This window comes from Astatotilapia calliptera, chromosome 6 (assembly GCF_900246225.1).
Source record: "Astatotilapia calliptera chromosome 6, fAstCal1.2, whole genome shotgun sequence".
Taxonomy (NCBI): Eukaryota; Metazoa; Chordata; class Actinopteri; order Cichliformes; family Cichlidae; genus Astatotilapia; species Astatotilapia calliptera.
The window spans coordinates 34244871-34261603 of NC_039307.1; the positions used below are offsets into that span (position 1 = coordinate 34244871).

General features: G+C 37.9%; 1 long non-coding RNA gene across 1 annotated transcript; it reads right to left on the minus strand.

The window, feature by feature from the left end:
- Positions 1-15298: 15298 nt before the first annotated feature.
- On the minus strand, positions 15299-15705 carry LOC113024649 (uncharacterized). The gene is made up of 2 exons (XR_003272695.1): positions 15501-15705; positions 15299-15377 (listed from the first exon to the last, which is right to left on the minus strand). It is a non-coding gene; the product is annotated as an uncharacterized LOC113024649 (long non-coding RNA).
- Positions 15706-16733: the final 1028 nt, after the last annotated feature.

Sequence of the window (16733 nt, forward strand, 5' to 3'; positions counted from 1 at the left end):
ACTAGAAATAGATTCTAACTACATCTCAAACAATCCATTCACAATCACTTGGGCCAAGTCCAGCAGCACAGCGTATTTATGTGATATGAAGAAACATATTCACTGCCTTTTCCCATGAAATGAGCTCTTTGCCATCATTATATCTTAAAACTAAGCTCTCATTTATAATACAGTGCCACAAAACCTTGGATAAAGGACAGCGATGCACAAGACAAACATGATTGGAAACAGCAACTGCTACTTTGAAGTAGCACAAAGTGAAGAATGAGAAACTGAAGCATACTCATAATTTGCTTTAAACATACTGAGACTGCTCATCTGGAATATTTGGGATAGTTTGCCCTGTCTTCAAAGATTACTGTGTTGAGAAAGTGTGCAGCGAGCCACTAATAACAACACTGACAGAGGGAACTAAAATCATGACGAGAAGCACAGCAGTGTGTTGCATTAAAATTTATATTTCATTGATTAAACATGACATTAATCACAATGGCACAAATAGTTTTGTTCATTAAAAACAACATTTTAGAATTCATCAGTATCACACCCCACCTTTGTGATATCAAAGTGCTCCCTACTCAGTGTTATAGATACTGGGTATCTATAACACTGGCAACTACACAGTGTGCAGTTGTGTTTTTGTCATACATACGCAGAGCTGACACCAACACAGACTGATGCACACATACACACACATTCACACAGAGCCATTGAGAAATTTCAGTACTTTCTGAAATCCATCCATCCATCCTCATCCGCTTTATCCGAGGCCGGGTCACGGGTCTGAAATGTAAGACTATTTTCAAATACAAAATATCTTAAACACAGTATGAAAACATTAAAAGGGATTTTTTTGGAGTTGAACATTTTTATGCGCTGTGTAACTTCAGCTGTAAAACCACACAGTAAAAGTGCACGAATCTTCCCTGAAACTAAAAGACACAGTAATTCTCATCAGCCACTTAGACAGCAATAACCATAATACCCAGAGAAGGCAGATGAGAGTGCAAAGCTGAGCCATTTTACTGGAATACCTTTCCCCAAGCAGCTCTCTGTGTATTCCTGACCACTGGCAGGCATAATAAAACAGCACACATAGCTCTAGGAGCTAATTATGCCAGTGCTGTTAATCTGTCTGGCTGCCTGTCAGTGTTGGATTGTCTTGTTTGTTTGGACTTGCACTGTTTGCCCTTTGGCTTTGGTCTTGGCATTGATCTGAGTCATAAAAAAGGCGTGAAAAACACAAAGGGAGAGAGCTCACGCAGGAACCGAAATAAAATAAGTTTGCTTGGTGTACATTGCTTATTACAGTCCAGCGGGGTTTACAGATAAATCCCAAAAGCTAAACTGAAAATGCAACAATATCAGGAATGTGAATATATCAAAGTTTAAGGGTGTAATTTAACCCTTTAAGACCTACCATAGAACCAAGTCCGCCAGAGCTTATAGTATATTTTTACATGCTGTGGAGCCATTATTTGGAGCATTTCAAGTTGCTATACATCAATACAACCATTATAGCCCAAATTTTAATAATATGTCTGCAATAAGTGCATAGTAATTACATAAATGGCAAAAAAGTGCAATAAACTACAAAAAAAATTTTAAATCGTTTTTGATTTTTTAACATATATTTCTAGTTAGAGAAATTTAAGAGGCTTATCCCTCAAAACTGTAAATACAAAAAAGTTGCACAAACTAGTTTCCCACCAAAGGAAATATTTTTTAAATGTCTTCATAGTTTTATTTTTAAGATACACCAATTTTCATATACTGCAGGAAAAACAAAAAAATATATTATAGTGCAAATTTGCAAAAAAGCAGCATATGCATCAAAATAAAATATTTCCAGCAGTGCAATATGAGTCCTCAGCATCCCAGAAACGACACAGAAAGTCATAAAGTCAAACATAACTTTTAAAAACACAAGTATAGGCTCATAAGGCCACGATGGTAAAAAACTACATTTCCGCAAAATGACGTCACTTCCGGTTTCGGGCAGGTCATGCCGGACATGTGATAGTTCGTGCTGATGGACGTAGGAAGTGTTACAAACAGCTGATCGGATCGGCAAAGCCTGTTTCTGGAATATTATGTTTTTGTTGCTGCAAGTGCTTTTTATGCAGTTTTTGCAAAGCTATATGTGGAAGGAAACTGTGACCGAGGACAAGCTGATGGCATAAGGTGTAAGTACAACTCCTCCGGTTTCATATGCAAAAATAATTATTGCACTAGCTTACGTGGTTGCAGAGCTACCGGGATTTAAAAATAGTTACGCAAAATGGAGCGTGTCCGCTCCGACCAGCTTTAAAGGGTTAAGTCAAGACAAAATTCTTATTTAAGTAAATTCTTCTGTTTGGCAGCAATACTTCTCAGCAGTTATTTTAGTTCATTTTAGTGCAAGCCTCTAATCTGTGTACAAAAAGTCAAATTAGATTAAAAAGAAAGGTTTTTTACTTTACATAATAAGGTTTAAAAAGCTTTACTTACTACATAATTAAAGCAAGTACTTCTAACACACGTGCACAGTTTCACAACATTATGGCCTAATTAACAGCTCATTTCAGAGCATTAACATGATCAGCGTGGCTGGCTTGTCCAATTAAAGCATGAAACTAATGCCATCTTCTTGCCTCCATATATAGTACACTACAAGCCAGTAAAAATGATCACTATATTAAGCCTCACACTTGCTATGATAACAGAGACATATTTGTTTCCACAGTTAAACTATCCCAATCGTTAGATTTGTGCACCTATCGGTTTAACAATGTGACTTGTTCATACATTTCAGAGTTCCAAGCGCAACCAAGATCGCCTTTAAAGAAGTCAGGGCGATAAACCGCTGGTACTGTCTTCCAAAACAGACTCAACTGGTGTCTAAAGTGTAAATAAAGTCATGCATGTTGTGAATAATTGGTTACAACAACTCTGTGTTTGTGCCAGCTATAGCCAGTGATAGAAACACTGGTTTTATTTACAGCCACAAAACAAAAAAATCATTTGCACACGATGAATTTCAAACTACAATTTTCATACAATACACACATGTCAGGAATTTCACTGTTTAATTGCAGTTCCGTCCCGTCGAAGCTAAATGGAACAAGGCGGAATAAACTCATCTAAAGGGGACTAGATTAACTAGTCTCAATTTTCCCCCCCCTAGCCTCCTGCCAAGGATATCCAATTAGGAACATTTTAACATGACAAACAACTCTTTGCACCAGCTGTGATTTTATTGTTGGATGGAGCTCCTGTATGGATGGATGGATGGAAGTTTTTAGCCAATGCAATACTTGGTGTACACACATACTCACAAATGATTTGTGAATTGTACATGTGTTTGTTCAACCACTTGTAACCACATGCAAAACAACGGCACCAACTCTCACTCATTTTAACCTGGCAGGTACTAAACAGTAGAGTCACCAACATAAAGGTATACATTGCAATAACCATAATTGTGCAATAGCAAGACAGAAAATCCATTTTTAACATGACCAATTCTTTTTTTTCTTCATTATAGATTATATCTTCAAGCTACTGCAGCAGCCAGGAGCCGTAATTTAGACACAGCCAGACTAATATACACACACTGCCCATGTAATTCTTACTTGAACCCTGATTAGTTTCAATGAAATATTTGCATCTCTTTTTGTTTTGCGTGCAACATTGATCTGCAGAGCGAACTGAGCAGCACTTTAACTGCTTTCTTCCACACGAATCCCTTTCTTTGCAAAGGGATCGATAAACTCTTCATAGAGAGGCCTTGCTCTTGAAGACACCAGACAACTCATAAGAGACAAGGTCTCGGACATGTTACCGTGGATTTGTGGGCTGGTTTTAACAATATTCACCAACTGAATTCAAGAAAGCCTGAATTCTACATTCAGGTATATTAAATCAGCAAAATGCACATAAAGAAACTATTAACTATATTAGATTGTCTTTTTTTTAAGATTAATTATGTGATTTTAAACTTAAAACAAGACAAGACAACACACATTCCTGGAATACTTTGATATAAACAATATTCCTTAAAGGACTGGAAAACCTAGATCCCCCAAAATGTGGTTAAATACTGTTTGTTTGGCACATGTCAGCAATGTTGGAAGGCACTTAAATAGATGATGCCCTCCTCTACTTTCTTAGTTTCAGCCACCATGAACATGAAGCTGAAGTTTGTTGTTAGGGTCTCATGCAGTCTTCTTCATGTGTTGATCATCACCTCATGAAAACCCAGAACTCTGTTTGTCAGAAGGATTTATCGAGCTCTGTTCAAGGATGATTCATTCAGGAATTCTTGTAAATCACTTCAGTGCTGGACTGTATGTGTCCTCAGGCTGGATAAATTCTAAATGTTCATAAAAGCTGGGATAATTATAGTCAAACATTGCAGCTATCATTTCTGGTGAGTGCCATTCAATTTGTAGTTCAACAAGTGCATGTGGTTGGGCAGCACAGTGGTGGAGTGGCTAGCAGTGTGTGCTCACAGCAAGGTTCCTGGTTTCAAGGCTGTCTGGGCCTCCTCTGTGTGGAGCCTGCATGTTTTCTCTGTGCCTACATACCTCCTCTCAGCCCCCTGGCTTCCTCCCACAGTCCAAATAACCTGTGTTAGATTAACTGGGGACTCTAAAATGGCACTGGATGTGAGATAGGTAAAGTGTTTTGATTAAATGTGTGTTTAGGTTCGACTGAAGCACCTGAGAGTGTTTAGAATAAAGACCAATATGACTGTATGATTAAATGTCTTGTAGTCAAAGCGCTAAAAGAAATGTGAGTTCACTGCATTAGTATCCAAATGTAGATAGAACCAGAGAATCTGAACAAAAATGTGTAACATCAGCTAGTTAATGTGAAGTTGAGATTTTTAACTTTTTTTTTAAACTATAGTCTTAAATATCAAAATCTTTAAAATGAGATTAAGGCTAAGCAGTGACTGAAGAGTAACCAAAGTCTACAAGTAACATAAAAAAATGAATGGGAGCGTACATAACATGAACTCCAATCCCCAGGCAACAAGCGTCGGCAACCTTCAACATCAAAAGATCCATTTGAGCTCTTCCTACCAAACAACAGAAGACAAAGACAACATGCAGGATAAATTAGAACATATAGTATATGTATTAATAGGATTAAGATTAACCCTAATTCTAACCCATGGTTCATGAGCTGCAGGTTGCTGACCTCTGCCCTATGTCTTATACCAAAACAGTCTTTCCAACCTCCTAATATATACTTTATGGTCATTCTGAAGATGTCAGACATATGAGCCACAGCCTGGAATCATCTAGGGTTTAATGTGGATGGCTTTGCAAAATCCTCATTGCATTGCAATTGATATTTTTTCAGTGAGAGTGATTATACAAACTATTAAATTTATCTGTGCCAGAAATAGCCATAGTCCACCACTGAACCACAAACCTTCCAATTAGTAGATGAACAGCTTTACCTGCTGAGCTAAAGCCACCCCCTGCAGCAACAGCAGATTTACTGAATGTGTAAAAACCCAGCAGCCTCATAACATTTTAATAAATGTTATGAAATGTTAACAGTTTATAAAGCCGCTATGATTTGTTAGAAGTGTGCAAATTAAACATCAGAGACACGTCTTTCTTAGTGTTTCCTATATTTCTGGGTGGTTTGTTCTTCTCTGTGATTAGAAAGCTCATTAAGACTGTTGTACCACAATTAAAGTCATCAAGGACAATTTTCTTAGCACAGGTTCCTCCGTGTTGTACACTGAGCTCGCTCACTGCCCCGAGAGTTTGCTTACACCCACATATATTAGTTTACCTTATGTAACAAATTACAGTAATCGTGCTGTATTTATTGATTTAATGTTTAATACTTAATGATTTAACTTCATGAATTAAACTGCCAACTGTATTTTTTCATGCTGAATAGAAGAGCCATCACACGGTGAGCTTTTTCTGAGGAAACACTGAATTTTCTTTAAAGACGTAAATGCAAGACTGATGCAACCTTGTAAAATCTTTCTGAAAAATACAAACAAACTGTGCTTCATTTCTGCCATGGTGGGGTCTGGGGATGCCTTGCTGTGTTCAGCAGGCACACACTCACATTCATCAATAAATTAATGTGCTGTTTAATATTCAACCGGGCAGATTCAGATGTACAGTACAAACGCTAACCATCTACAGAAGTCTTTTCTCGCCAAAGAGTTTATCTGTTGCTTTAATTCCACTTAGCTTTTAAATGCTGCAGGCTTTATTGCTTTAGCTGTTTCCTTTAGCATGGGGTTAGTGGCTAATGTGCTTGTTAATGGTTAATACCAGCAGATTACGTTATGTTAGCCTACAGTGATTACAGGGTATAGTATGTGAAATGTTGTTGGTTAGGGTGGTTAGGATTCCACAGAATTGCACTATACAAGCAATTTATCCAATTTAAACACTGGTATCTCAACACGTGGGGCAAATAATGTACATATAAGAAGTTAGTGTTATTCAAAACAAGATGGTTTCACAACTTTGCCCATAAAAGAAAATCTTTCCATCCATTTTTTCACTTCCGCTTACCTTTTTGAGGCTCATGGGGGGAGTTGGGGCTAACTTAGCTACCATAGGGAAAGAGCTGACAGGCATCCAATCTGAAGCAGGGCTAAGAGAGAGACAGACAACCAGTCGCATGTTCATGTTACCTACAAGGAAACACTTTCTATTTCACAATGGACCTCAAGCTTGCAGAGAGAGCAAATATCAACTCAAGCAGGCGAGCAGAGATGCACAAGGAGATGACCTAGAAAATGATAGCATTTGGCATGTGGGTTTTCACAGCCACGCCATGAGCAGTTTCATCTGTTCTTATTATGATGTAAGGCAGCACTGGAAGCTACACAAAAGACATTCCTCAAAGTTTCTTAAACAGTTTGCCTAAGGGCAATAGAAATCCAGAGACATTTTGTCACAAGGCCAAGAGGCCGGCACGAGAGATGGACCCAGATGCCAAACAGAGACAGCGATCATATTCACAGGTTTATTTACATACAGGCTGAACACAGTGAGAAGTGAGCGCTTACGTGCAGGAGAGGTAGTTTCAGGCTCAGGGAAGCTGGCCAAGTGAGCAGCCAACACTGGTGAGCTATGGTGAGTGTTTTTCCAACCTAAGGTTGTAGAGGTAGAACAGGTGGTGAGAAGAAGGACAGGCATGCGAGACAATGGAGATCCAAATTTCTGGGTTGAGGCAGCAAGGCAGAGAGACGATGGTGAAAAATCTGCAAACTGCTGGTGAGTGAACGATGAAAGAAAAGCTGGAGGCACAAGGAGATGAGATGAGTTGAAAAATGAGAAAATCACAAGGAGTGTGAGGCCTGGTTACCACCATCAGCAGCTAATGGACAGGTGAAGGAGAGATGGCCATGCCGGGTTTAAATCCAACCTTTTGATTACTACCGGTGAAAGTCAGGTAAGTGGAAGTGGCCAGGACTCCGCCTCAGGGTGGAGCCCAGAAAAGCCCAAAAGGTAGAAGAAAAACAACAGCCACTCAGTCGGACCATGACACATTTTCCGAGTACAGAATACAGATTCACTACATATATTTTTTAAGGGTCTCTGTAATGTTCTTTCCCAGTTTTCCTCATTTTCCCTCTATATACTTCCACAAGCTTGTTTTTGTGTTCCTTTTCCTTTTGGGATCTTTTCCTCCCAAAGCAAAATCACATTGTTTGGTATTGCATGAAGCTTACATTTTCCCCACAGAGACCATCAGCCATCTAACGGATCTAAATGAACTAGAAATTGTGCTTTCTCCAGTGTAAAAAGACAACCAACCAAACAAAAATGTACGACACCAAATTTCTGCCTGAGGTGCATTACAATGACCCTGGCTTTACTTTGGTCATAAGAGAAGCCGAGCCATGGACAACTTACCAGACGTTCCATGAAGCGCACTATTATCAAGACGTCAATTTGAGTAATTTGATTAAATTATTCTGGGAAAGATTCTTTAGAGGCTTTAACAGTAAAGTGGATAATAGAGGAAAAACATCCTTTAGGTTTTAAAAGTTGAAGCAGAAAACATGTAGCTTTTTTTTAGCAATTGTAAATCTAGCATGTAAGAAACAAACTGTTATCAAAACATTTGTCTGTCAAGCAATACTTAATACTACTCAGAACAAGCTCATGCAAACAATCTTAATAATGCTGGAAATATGCAGCACTGTATTACAGAGATGGATTTCTCCAAGAATGTGAAAACAAACAGGTAAGTGTGAAGTGCAAAGACAGAATGAAAGCAATATTTCTTCTACATCAATGATGAGTGTGCGCTTGAGTCCCCTGGGATGCTCCCAACAGCAGTGGTTGATTCGATAATGGGATCCTCGTGTTGCAGGTACTCTGTACATACTGCTCCACAAGCAACAGAAACAAGTAGAAATAAAGCGAGGATGCGTCTTCATTTGGAAATTCATCATTCTGATGCAAATCCAAACATAATCGTGAGACCAAGTTATAGGCTCAGCCTCCCTCTTACCCACGCCTGAATAATGCAATAACATTTCAGCATGACGCATTGTACTGCACACACACATAAATGATTACTCTGCCCAGGACTCACTGCAGTTTTACATTTTTTTTTCCCCACACCTTATTCCTTCTCTGCTATATGCACACACAGAAACGACATCAACACTGAAATCCCATTGTTTTTAATCCGTAATCTGTCATACTCACTCATAAATATACAAAGACCTCCCAAAAGTTTGAAAAGTGCTAAATTACCAGTCAAGGTAAGAGCTGAGTGTTCATTATTCATGAGGAAGATCCTCCATTAACACACAAACAGGTAAGCACAGGTGATTTATAACAAGAAGCCCGTTAATAAATGATGCAAGATTTTATTACCTATTCATTCATCACTATTCTGCTATTGTGGATACTCAGCAGTTACCCCTCCCATTGGTAGCACAGACAACAATCAACAATCAGCAGATATGCTACCCTCACATGCAATGCCACCTACTCTCTCAGAGTAGGACGCTTCACTAAATAACAAGCTTTCCCCCCCTCACTATAGCATCAGAGATAATAATACATTCCTCTAACTCCTCGCTAAGACTAATTCAAAGAATTTACAACCCGCATTCAAAAAATGTTGAGACCCTGTATAGGGTGTAAATAATAAGACAATGCTGTGATGTGCAAATCTCATGAAAGCACATCCAAAGTTTAATCTCAGAAAATTTCATATTGATATCAATGCCAGCAAAACTTCTCGAAAAAGTTGGGACAGCGCCATGTTCACCACTGTGTAGCATTGCCTTTTTTTAAACAATAGTCTGTAATGTTTAGAAACTGAGGAGAGCAGCTGCTGGACTATTTGGAGAGGAATGTTGTCTCATTCCTGTGAGATATAGGATTCCAGCTGTCCTTTGTTGTTTTTGTTGTATTCTTGTTTCATTACCAAATGCAAATCCAATTGGTCAAAGGTCTTAAGAACACGCAGGACAGGTCTTCTACTATGAATCAATGCCCTTTAACAGATCCTATTTAATAAGTCTTTTCTTTCTGAAATATTCAAGGCCTTTAACGTAAAACGCATAATGTGGGTTGGAGCATATCTAAAAACTGCGTATAGTTTTTCATTGGTGTTGTCACAGGCACAGGCACTAATGTACATCAGTGCAGTCGTGTCCCGAAGTGTTCCTGAGCCCGTGCACTGACTTCTATGACAAAATCATATCTGTTTTTAATGCAGTTCCACCCGAGGGCTCTGAAGATCAGCTAATATTAATTTTTGGCCTTGACCCTTGTGCAGATTACTCCAAATTCTGCAAACCATATAGTAATAATAATAATAATAATAACAATAATAATATATACTGTAGATGTTTTTTTCATGTTGAGGGATATCATTCTGAACTTTTTCCACAACTTGGAGATCCAGTATTTTTATGGTGAATCTTTGCCCATCTTTATCCTGAGAAAGTCAGTGTTCCTAAAATGGTCTTTTTATACCTGTTGCAAATTAACCTACCTAGTAATGAGATTACATGAATTAGTAAAATGTGTCATTTTAAACATTTGATAAATCTTCTATGTTCTGTTGAGAAAAAAGATGGGTTTCTGAGGTTATAATCTGTAAATACAACTCTTTAATTTACCTAACTCTTGTTACCTGCAGCAACTGTTCATGTTGGTTTGTAACTTACTCAAATTTGAATTGCATTAGAGGTGTGCCAAGAATTTATTTTAAAAGTACATTAGAGAAATATTACAATTTGTGAGGTTTTTTTAATAGTTTCCTCTGGACAGAAGAATCTAACATAGAATTGTTCAGTAACAGTAGATGTGTAGACTGAAGGCAGTTTCTCAGAAGAAGAAACTGTCTTCAGTTTATTATTCTGTTTGAGACTACATGTGGGACTACATTTTGGCCATCAGACAGGTCAGTCAGATCAAGTGAGCCCCCCTGTCCCATGATCCCATGTAACCTAAACAATATTAAACACAGGACTGCTACAGTATGTTGTGGCTAGTTTATGTTTCTGCATATGCAGAATATTAGTATTCTGCAGATACTAATAATGCTGTGCAACACAGCTAACATTTAAATATTTTGGTGATATAGTTTCTTATATCATATTCTTAGTGTGAATTTTTAATTAACTGCAGAGGTACACTATTTCCCCCACAGGAAAACCTGCCTTGACTTTGAATTACAAAAGCCCTTCAGCTGCAGATTCACAAACCTGCCTCTGTGGTCAATACTGATATATGACTTTATTAAATGAGGTTAGAGCTTGACTGGCCTTTAGCTTTTGAATAAGTGCAGCAGGCTCATTGTGCTCACAGCTGTGAGGATTGTTCCTTTTATTATAAGGTTATCACTGCTGAGCATCACATCCTGCTCTTCTAATATTTTAATCTGACGGTTGCACTCAGGAGGAAGAAGAGTTAGAAAAAGACGATTATTTTGACTTGACCCAAAGAAATGCTATAAGGAGAGAGAGAAAAAGCAGCAACCAGGCCATATGTTTTAAGACATCTAATATTAATGCAGACTGCTGCGAAACAGCTAATGCAAGAAGCAAAAGTATATGTTGTTTCATATGAGGTGAGAAGTCATAGCCATTCCCTTGCGAAGGAGGGACATTTAAACTGGTGCCTGCACCTTCAGACTCAAAATATAAAAGATCATGCCTATGTTTAATCGTCATAGCAGTGATCTCCTAAAGCAAAGAAATGGAATAAATGAAGAAAAACGCAACCAGCACATTAATAAAATGTCATCCTCACCTTAGGCCTAACCTCCTGAAGTGAAGTCACAGCTCTAAGAAATGAAAATGTGCATAAACATGTTTATTTAGTCCTGATCTTGTTGCAATTACTTATTATCAGAAGATTATACATGTAACCCTCCCATATCCGCATAGCTTGCAAGAGCCAGCTAAAAAACAACAACAGCTGGTCAACATTTTGCCAGCTAATGTTAGCCTAACTATCGTAAAAATCACACTTTCCCTGTGATAAAAGGTTTGATTACATTCTCACATTGTATGAGAGTTTATTAACAGCAGCTAACAGAGGTTAAAAGTGGCAAAACAGCAGCACTTCCCAGTAGTTCAGCACATCCTCATCAACTCACCACAGTGTGGCTGTTATTGTTCAGATGTGATCTTCTATGTGACAAGAGTCTCATGTGATGATTTAATGATTCAAAGTTTCTTCAAGAGTAAATAAAATGCTTTTCTACAGTGGTGAGCTATAAATCATCTTGAAATCGTACCTTCAATCATTTATCATTAAAAAGGATGATAATGTTTTTTTTTATTACTTAACTTAAAGAAGATGATAGAGACACAAAACCATTTGCTAGTGTCAGAATCTGTGTGCTTTTGATGATTTTTTTAAAGCAAAAGCTGAGAGTTTGTTTGGCACCTGTGAGAACAAAGGTAAGTTGTTTCTCTTTTTCTGCTGGATGGGACAGCCACTTTCTATTTAGTGCTTATTTGCTTTGCTGTGGTGCGATGTGTTGTTTTGACGGGGAAAAAAGATTACATATTTTCATTTGACAACTATGACAACTTGTTTTTCACTTCTACCCCATTCAGGACCTACCTCCAAATTCAGTTGTCAGTAGATTTAGGAAGAGCGTAAAGAAATTAAAATGTAAAGGAACCAGTGGTTTAAATCAGTATTCTAGTAGTATTAGTCTGTGTGAGGGAATCACAAGGATTCAGTTTTATACTACATTTGAGAATGTTGTTGAACTGAAATTCAATTAAGAAAACCTGAAGTGATGCCACCTGGCTAGCATCCCATTTCAAACACTGATTTGCACAATAATAAAGAGCAAAAAGGTATGTTCACAGAGACATGTCATTCAGTAAAGGCTCTTCAATTAATCTGTGAAAAGAAGAGGTTTCTGGCCTCCAGTCAGTACAGTCGAAGAACACCTTCATTCATTTTGTTGTTTTTCTGATCCTCTTCTGATTTTTGACAGAAAAGTCATCAGTGTCATTTTTTTTAATTTATTTTTTTAAATCTCTCTGAAGATGAGCTGATATGAAACAGAATACTTTCTGATGAGGGATCTTTATACCACTGACCATGCAAAGTGTTACACATAGTCAGATGGATGGATGGCGAATGGCCCGTTACATAGAGGTACTGAAGAACCAGGCTGTCAAGTTGGCTTTGAAGGGAGCAAAACGAGGAGGCAAGTGTAGCAGATGAAGAAGGCACGGCTGAAAGGAAACTAATGGAGACGGACATGCAGAGGTCAGAGATGGGAAGAGAGACATCTAAGAGGAAAGAGAGACATGGAGGTGGGGAGGGGGGGGGGAGAGAAATAGAGCAAGGCAAAAATCAAAGAAGACAATATCAAATGGAGGGCAAAGGGGGGAAAGTCCAGTGCAGAATTAAAAGGGAAGGAAGATAACAAAGTGGTGTTTGATGGTAAAATAAAATAGAGAGAGAGAGAGAGAGAGAGAGAGAGAGAGAGAGAACTCTGCAAGTAGAGAAATAACAATTTCTCTTTGGTTGTGTCAAAATGAAGGTGGAATACTCTCCACTTATCTCAGAATTGTTGGCTTGTTGCACATTAAGCACATTATTCTCTACATTTATTTATTTGCTATGATTTGCTACTGTCAGAGCAACATTGCTGCACTTACTAACCCGGGTTTGTTTGTGTAAGAATTATGTCATCAAAATCAAGCATTCAGCAGATTAAAGCAAATACTCAATCACATGTTGCTTTATATTTTATTACGTTGCAGAATTTACCAATTTGTGCATACTTACATTGCTTTTTTTTGTTCTCACTCTTCAAGTAGGTCAGGTGTGGGAAAGGCCCGCCCAGCATTTCATGATTTTTAAAGTACTGATGATGTCATGTCTGACATCGCCAGGTTAAACCAGTAGGAGGGGGGGTGTTTCAATAGGAATGCTTCATTTTGTTTGTTTGAGGATGCTAAATATTTGTTGACTGTTTTTTCTTCTATAGAGACATTTAGTTGTGTAAATGTGAGTGTGAGGTGTTCTATGTAATTCTGAGTCATTTGTGTTGAGTTTTAGATTTCTCAGCTCAAGCAAGTGGTAGTGACTAGACTAATTGAAGGTAAATTGATAGCCTTATATGCAGTGTTGGTCAAGTTACTTGAAAAAAGTAATCAGTAACTAATTACTGATTACTTCCCCAAAAAAGTAATCCCATTACTTTACTGATTACTTATTTTCAAAAGTAATTAATTACTTAGTTACTTTTTAAAAACACGATTTACAACCTGAGTAGGTGATAAAGCGATAGATCTTTCAGCCCAATTCTACTTTTTCTGCATAATCCATCATACAAAATGTAATCAAATGGAAAGGTCCCTTTTTAAAACTTGTTTTATCAGTTTTAATCTTTTAACTTTATGCATCAAGCAAAAATTTAATTACATGCAACATTCTCTGATTTGAATAAATTAGTTTAACATTTAAACCTATTTTCTACACATTCCAGCACATAAAATAAAATAGTTTTTGTGTTTACACTCACTCTTTCAAATAGATGCACGTAAAACACAGCAGAAAATAAATAACATCAAAGACTCAGCGGTCCTGTTGCTCTATTTTCACCTGTAAAGCAGGAGTGGTGTAGGCGGAGGTTTATCCTGGTGCAGGTGAGCCGCAGCGGTCAGTTGAAGAATCCGCGAGTTTCTCTGTGAGTTTCCCATTACGTCGTTGCGCACTCGGTGCTTGCTTGGAAGTTTAGGGGTTTTTTTCGCTGTAAAAAGAAGTTTTCTTCCCACGCACGATGGACGCTAATGTTTTTGTCACTTTTTATGGAATCAAACTCAAAGTAAGGTCAGTACTTCCACGCTTTAAACGCTGCATGCTCATACTCTCTCCCACAATCGATATGTGATCCATTGTTGATCTGCACACAGCTGTTGTCACTAACGGCGCACTCGCTTACGTCACCGTCGTGAGACATTCTCGCAAAAAATCACGGTTTTAGTAACGCAGTAACGCAGCGTTCCTACGGGAAAGTAACGGTAATCTAATTACCGTTTTTGCAATAGTAATCCCTTACTTTACTCGTTACTTGAAAAAAGTAATCAGATTACATCTCTGCTTATATGTAGTCAGTCTCCGCTTGATTCAGATGGGGGAGGAGAGGTGAACTGTGTTACCGATCCATGTGCTCTTTGAGTTTTGTTAATTAAGTTAATTTGGGGGAGTTTTGTTAAAGTTCACATATGATGGAGGTCACTGTAAATAAATTGCTCATCTCTGGGTCTGCTCAGCAGACATTTGGCTTCCTTGACGCTCAAGTCAGACTATTGCACATTGGTCCACAACAGTAAATCTGTCTGCAGTTTGGACCATCCCTGATCATAGACTGTGATAATTATGTAAATAGAAAATTGTTTAGGCAGCCTTCTGCCTAATATTTGAGTGTCTAAATTCAGTGTGGAGTATGGACACGTTTGTTAGGAGCTTCCTTAGAAAATTCCATAATTTTTAATTAAATTTTTTTTTCTCCATACAGGTGATCCAGGTGTTTTGTTTGTTTTTCTTTCTTTCTTCCCCCCTTTCTCACCATCTCTTCTCCCCTCTGTTTTTCTTTCTCTCCCTCCCTCTCTTTCTTTCATTCTTTCTCCCTGTCCTATCCCCCAGTCATGTCTGTCCCGTCTGTAGCAACTGAAAATAAAATAAAGTAAATACATAATTATTGTATGGTTTTTACTAAGCTAACTACCTTTAATTTAGTAAACTCCCACCGTAAGGGTGTGTTTTAACTGATGAAACTGTGTCGTACTCAGGCTCGGACATCTGATTGCTGCCTTTTATAAGTTTATTCCACAACCATAAACTAACACCAGTACAGTAACCGTGCCTTTACAGAAGCCAGGTAATCAACTGAAAGACACAAAATAAAACAACCATACAACATTAACAAAGCAACACTATTAATGACAGTACAGTTTAGTAATAGTCATATTTATAGCTTTAACACGTTACTTGGTTAACAAAGAAACTCACCAGCTCGGCTTCATCAGTCATAACAGCGATATCAATGAAAAGAAGATCCGGCAGGTAGGATCTATGAGCGGCCGTTAACACGTACCATCCCAGACTTAGATAAATCACTCCGTCTTAAATAAATTTGTCATTTAAAGCAAATATGAGTCTGGCTGATAATAAATCACAACAAACAAATTGGCATGTTAGTAATATGGGAAAAAACCACACAATTATAACAATAAAAAAAAGAAAAAAAAAGAAAAAAGAAAATTCCATAATAGTCACAAAAAGTATAGCTTACATAACACATAGTAAGTAAAATAAATAGGTAAAATAATATAAAATAAAATAACATGCTCCAAATCCTGTAAAATGCCCCCAAAATGCCACCATTGTTAGTATACAGCTTACTATCTTCGGTGTGTTGAGTGTGCTGATTCCTCCACGAGAAAACAGCAGCACTTCATTCAGAGGAATAAGGGAGGGGACATGGATGGAAAGGATGTGACCTTTTTGTGAACCGCCTATACACAGATATGCAGACAGACACAGAGATACAACATAAACACATTCGCGTGTATCTCATCTATCATTCATTTAAACATGCTACCCTGGAAACTCTGTCTTAGATGATCTGATTCACCAACACACTGGCAGACATAATCACCCTGTTTACTTCTCTAGGGGTGAAACTTTTTTTCTTTTTGAAGTCTTTCAGACATGCATTTGATATTTAAGTAACTATTCAAATTTAGTTTCTTTTGTGAATCTGAATCCATCCTCTGGTTTGTCTCATTTCTTTCTTTTAGAAGGTAAAGGCCTGGTACTTTTGAACATTTGTAGAGTTTTTGAACTGGAAACTGTGCATTCAATTTGCTTTTTTTTTTTTTTTACAAGCCTCGTTCACCCAGTTACACACATTAAAACAAATGCTTTTTGTTCCAGTGTCTTAGGCAAAGGACACTTTGACATGCAGATTTGAGGGGCCATGGATCCATTAAGCAACCTTCTGATTACAAAATGACTCGCTCTACCTTCTGAGCCCCTAAATAGGTTTGTGGATGATGACAACAGTGAATATGAATTCAGTCTCTGTGTGTTTTGATCTGGTAGATTCCCCTGATATGAATATTTTTACTGAATTGTATGTCTTTCATTTAGCTTAAAGCACTGCTTCCTATACTGTTTGAACAGATGGATGTAGCTTACAGGTCTGAAATGTGAGGCACCTTACACCTGCATTTTGTCTTC